Source organism: Lygodium microphyllum, unplaced genomic scaffold (genome assembly GCF_053477565.2).
Source record: "Lygodium microphyllum isolate KBCC unplaced genomic scaffold, Lygodium_microphyllum_v1.1.10 scaffold_32, whole genome shotgun sequence".
NCBI classification, from domain to species: Eukaryota; Viridiplantae; Streptophyta; class Polypodiopsida; order Schizaeales; family Lygodiaceae; genus Lygodium; species Lygodium microphyllum.
In genome coordinates, this window is record NW_028229515.1 from 733,890 (window position 1) to 740,191 (window position 6,302).

The following is a 6,302-nucleotide window of genomic DNA, read 5'->3' on the forward strand; positions in this document are numbered from 1 at the left end:
CACATGAAGATGTTTGGTATGTTGATTCAGGTGCATCCAATCATATGACCAGCCATGCAGAATGGTTTGGAGAGATGCAGGATTTGCAGAATGCAGGTTATGTGCAGACGGGTGATGACTCATGCCACCCAATTTCACACATTGGAAAAGTTCCCTTGTCCTTGCATGATGGTAAGACAAAGAGTCTTTCAGATATATTACATGTGCCATCTATTACAAAGAATTTGGTGTCAGTCGGTCAAATGGTAGAGCAAGGGCTGCAAGTCAAATTTAATGCAAAGGGCTGCTTTGTAGAAGACTTCAATGACAAGTGCAAGTTGGTAGCAAAGGGAAGTAGAGTTGGACGTATGTTCACTCTAGATGCCGGAATTCCTACTATGAATGCTGCTATGTATGCCAAAGAAAAAGGTGTTGTTGCAGACATTGAAATTTGGCACAAATGCATTGGACATGCAAATGTACAATGGCTGAAACTAATGCAGTCCAAAGGGTTGGTTACAGGTTTGCCTACATTTAGAGTTGCAGAATTTCAGAAGGTATGTGAAGCATGTCAGTTTGGTAAGCAGGCAAGGCAACATTTTTCACATGATAGAAATGTAAGCATAAATATTCTTGATGTTGTACATACAGACATTTGGGGGCCTACACAAAATGTATCTCTTGGAGGCAGTTCATACTTTGTCACATTCATTGATGATTGTTCTAGAAAGCTGTGGGTATATTTTATGAAGGAAAAGAGTGAAGCGTTTGAGGACTTTAGAACTTTCAAGGCTGCAGTTGAAAGAGAAACAGGCTTGAAAGTAAAGTGCCTGAGGTCAGATGGAGGAGGAGAGTACCTCTCAAATGAGTTCAGTGATTTTCTGAAGTCTCATGGGATAAAGAGACAGTTCACATGCAGGTATACCCCACAGGAAAATGGGGTTGCAGAAAGGAAAAACAGGCATATTGCAGAAGTTGCACGCGCCTTGATGGCTGAAAAGAATATGCCTAAGCATTTTTTGTCTGAGGCTGTTCATACTGCTGTTTATATTATGAACAGAACTCCCACAGCTGCAGTTCATGGTATGACCCCCCAAGAATGTTTTACAGGTAAGAAGCCTGATGTTTCACACTTGAAAGTATTTGGCTGCATTGCGTATGTTCATGTGCCAGATGAGTTGCGGAAGAAACTGGATCCAAAGGCTGAAAAGTGTGTCTTTATTGGATACTCTTTAGAGCAGAAAGGGTATCGCTGTTACAACCCTGTCACATGTAAGTTCAGAGTGAGCAGAGATGTCATCTTTGATGAAATGAGCAGTTGGTATGCATCTAGTGGTGATGCATTGGATGTTGATGATGATCATGACACTCATGTGCAGGCTGAAAAGCAAGAATCACGGACTCTTAGTGGACTAGAGACATCATCTAGTAGTCCTTGGTCTTGGAGACTAAGGAGTACCTCTACATCTTTAGGTGCATCTAGTAGCACTACAGGTAAAGACAAAGGAAAGAATAAAGTGTCAGAAGGCATTGATGCAGTTCTTGATGGAGACTCCAGTGGCTCAGAGAGCTTAAATGATGAGCTTGGCATTCCTTCAGTGAGAACTCCAGGTGTGCAGAGAGCACGGGCTGATGCAAAGACTCCATTGAGTGATCCAGTGGTACGCAAGTCTAGCAGGGTGAGATACCTTGTTAAAAGATTGGGTTTTGAAGGTTATGCAGCTCACCATTATGCTTATATGGTGAAACTAGTTGAGGATGTTGAGCCTACATGTTTTGAGGAGGCTGTTGGTCATGCTCATTGGGATGCAGCAATGGATGAGGAGATGGCTGCATTAGAGGCTAATAAGACTTGGGATCTAGTATCATTGCCAAAGGGAAAGAAAGCTATTGGATGTAAGTGGGTTTATAAGATTAAGCACAATGCAGATGGTTCTATTAGCAGGTACAAAGCTAGACTGGTTGCAAAAGGCTATGCCCAGACATATGGCATAGATTATGATGAAACCTTCAGTCCAGTTGCTAGGATGGCAAATGTCAGATGTGTGATTGCTTTGGCAGCAGCCAAACGTTGGAGGTTGCAGCAAATGGATGTAAAGAATGCCTTCTTGCATGGTGATTTGCAGGAAGAAGTGTATATGGATTAGCCAGCAGGTTATGAAGATTTAGAGCATCCCACGTATGTGTGCAGATTGAAGAAGGCACTCTATGGGCTCAAGCAAGCACCTAGAGCATGGTCTGACAAGATTAGAGAGTATCTTGTCAATATTGGTTTTTATGTTTCTGATGCTGATCACTCACTTTATGTGAGAAAAGGAGATGCAGGTTTGGTCATCATAGTCATCTATGTGGATGACTTGATTATTACAAGTGATAGTGATAGTGAGATTGCTGAAATCAAGGGTTGCTTGAAGATGAAGTTTGAGATGAAGGATCTAGGTGAGCTAAGGTACTTCCTTGGCATTGAGGTGGTCAGATGTGATGATGGTATATGGCTGTCCCAAAGACAGTATGGCTTGGATATGTTGTCCAAGTATGGTATGACAGCATGCAAACCACTTTCAGTCCCGTTGGAGCAGAATGTAAAGCTGAGTGCTGATGTTGGGGATGAGATAGAAGACCCTACTATGTTCAGGAGGATAGTGGGAAGTTTGATTTACATGACTATTACAAGGCTAGACTTGAGCTACGCTGTTGGTCTTGTGAGTCAATTTATGCAAGTACCTAGAAAACCACACTTGGATGCAGTGAGACGCATATTGAGATATGTCAAGTCCACATTACATTATGGACTTTTCTATGAGGCACGTACAGACGTACATGTGTTTGGATACACAGATGCAGATTGGGCTGGTAGTATGTCGGATAGAAGATCTACCAGTGGATACATGTTCTCTCTTGATAGTGCACCAATTGCTTGGAGCAGCAAAAAGCAATCTACAGTTGCTTTGTCGAGTACAGAGGCTGAGTATAGAGGTGATGCTGTTGCAGCATGTGAGGCAGTATGGCTGCAAAAGTTATTGGCTGATTTGGATGTGCAGGTGGAAGGTCCAGTTGTCATTTATTGTGACAACATGAGCAGTATACAGTTGGCTAGAAACCCTGTGTTCCATGCCAGGACAAAACATATTGAGGTACACTACCACTTTGTGAGAGAGAAGGTACTAGCAGGTGAGATTGACTTGGTGTATGTCAGCACACATGATTAGATAGCTGACATCTTCACAAAGGCATTGGGTACAGAGAAGCTTCAAAAGTTTTGAAACTTACTTGGAGTTGCAGAGATGCAGTTGAGCTTGAGGGGGAGTGTTGAGATGACAAGCTCAACACATGTGGACATTGATGATGGACCGCCTGGTTAGATGGGTCCACACGTCTACATAGCACGTCGGTGGTCATTATGACTCTCACATGGCCACTGACTCAGTACTTATTATATTCAGGTTGTTACACCTATTTACAGCTGGCATAGTTATAGCGCCAGTCGACTAGTGTAGTCGGTTATGCATTGTTTGACTTAGTAGGCCACTTTCCTTTTATCTTGTATCTTATCTATACTTTGTGTACATTGTGAAGTGTGTGGAAGAAGAAGACAAAAATTAGCAAGAAAACGTTTTGGCCTCCATCTCTCTTCTTGTCTCTTGAGTGAGCTTCTCCTTGTGTATTCTGTGTGCTCGGCGCAGCATCTTGAGCAATCCCCTCCACCACGCGATTCTTGACATCAAGTGTATCTGATTATATGACCAATCATGTTGAATGATTTGGAGAGATGTAGGACTTACAAAATCCAGGTTATGTGCAAACGGGTGACAATTCATGCCACCTAATTTCACACATTGGAAAGGTTCCCTTGTCCTTGTATGATGGCCAAACAAAGAGTCTAACAAATGTATTACATGTGCCATCAATCACAAAGAATCTAGTGTATGTTGGCCAAATGGTAGAGCAGGGGTTGCAGGTCCGATTCAATGCAAAAGGTTATTTTGTAGAAGACTTTAATTATAAGTACAGGTTGGTCACAAAAGGAATTAGAGTTGGCCGCATGTTCACTTTAGATGCTGGAATTTGTGCAATGGATGCTGCTATGTATCCTAAAGGAAAAGGAGTAGTTGCAGATATTGAAATATGGCATAAACGTATTGGACATGCAAATGTGCAAAGGTTGAAATTAATGCAGTCCAGAGGATTGGTTACAGGGTTGCCTTCTTTTAGAGTTGCAGAATTGCATAAAGTCTATGAAGCATGCCAGTTTGGTAAGAAGGCAAGACAACCCTTCTCGCATGACAGAGAAGTGAGTAGCAAAATACTTGATGTAGTGCATACATATGTTTGGGGACCTACACAGAATGTATCTCTTGGTGGTAGCAAATACTTTGTCACATTTATTAATGACTATTCAAGGAAGTTATGGGTATGGTTCATGAAGGAAAAAAGTGATGTGTTTGAGCACTTCAAATCTTTTAAGGCAGCTGTTGAAACAGAAACAAGCTTAAATATGAAGTGCTTGAGATCAGATGGAGGGGGAGAGTACCTCTCTAATGAGTTTAATGGCTTCTTGAGGACTGCTCCAAGTGACTGCAGCACTCCCAAAAGAGAACACATATCCACTGGTAGATCGTCTATCAGAAATACTACCAGCCCAATCAGCATCAGTGTATCCATGCAACTGTATCTGAACCCCAGTCTCATAAAATAGTCCATACTGCAATGTGGACTTCACATACCTGAGTATGCGTCTAGCCGCATCCAAATGCGGTTTCCTTGGAGCCTGCATAAACTGACTTACCAATCCAACAGCATAGCTCAAATCTGGCCTGGTAATAGTCATATAAATCAAGCTTCCTACTATGCGTCTGTACATAGTAGGGTCTTCCAGAAGCTCACCTGCATCTGTGCTCAGCTTCACATTCTACTGCAAAGGAACTGAAATAGGCTTACAGCCTGTCATCCCATATTTGGACAGCATGTCCAATCCATACTGCCTCTGCAAGAGCTGTATCCCACTTGGTGATCTAATCACCTCAATGCCCAAGAAATAACGCAGCTCTCCCAAATCCTTCATCTCAAACTTCTGCTTCAATAGCATTTTCACATGAAGGATATCTTCATCACTGTCACCTGTCATAATCAAATCATCAACATAAATGACAAGTAGCATAATACCTTTCTCTGTTTTTCTCACATAAAGTGAGAAATCTGCCTTGGAAATCTGAAAGCCAATAGTGACAAGATACTGTCCTATCTTGTCAGACCATGCTCTAGGTGCTTGCTTCAAGCCATACAAGGCTTTCTTCAACCTGCAAACAAACTCAGGATGAACAGCATGCATATAACCTGGTGGCTGCTCCATATAGACCTCTTCTTGCAAATCACCATGCAAGAAGGCATTCTTTACATCCATCTGATGTAAAGACCATCCCTTTGATGCAGCCATAGCAATGACTGCTCTTACGGTTGCCATCCTTGCAACCGGACTGAATGTTTCTTCATAGTCAATGCCATATGTTTGTGCATACCCCTTGACCACTAATCTTGCCTTGTATCTGTTCACAGAACCATCTGCATTGTGCTTCACCTTATAAACCCACTTACAGCCAATTGCATTCTTACCTTTAGGCAAAGGTACCAATTCCCATGTAGCATTTGCTTCCAAGGCATCCATTTCTTCATCCATGGCTTTCTCCCATTTTTCTTTTCCCATGGCTTGCTCAAAAGAAGTGGGTTCTGGTTCTTGTATCACCTTGACCATATATGCATAGTGAATGGCTGTAAATCCATCATATTTCAGCCTATCCACAGGATACCTAACTCTGGTAGACCTGCGCAAAGTGGGTTCACTCCCAGGTGCTCTCAAAACATCCCTGGTCTTCCTTACTCCAGGTGTAACAATAGAAGGAATACCCAACTCATCATCAATGCTCTGTTCTGAGCCACTGGATTCACCATCCACATAAGAGTGACCTGCATTCACATCAAACATGGGCTGATCAACCTTCTCTTTTCCTTTTCGTGATACCTGCATACCACTATCTGCATTACTTTGAGAAGATTCTCCTGATCTCAATCTGCCTGTCCATGGCGAAGAATGTGAACCACTGCTAGAGGACGCTCCAGGTCCACTAATATTTTGTGACTGCTGCTGTGAATTCTGTGTAGCATTACCATTTTGTGCATCTACATCATCAATCACATTTACTGGTTTATACCAGCTACTCATCTCATCAAAAACAACATCTCTGCTCACTATAAACTTACGAGTAGAAGGGTTATAGCATCTATACCCTTTTTGCTGCAGAGAGTAACCAATAAAGATGCACTTCTCA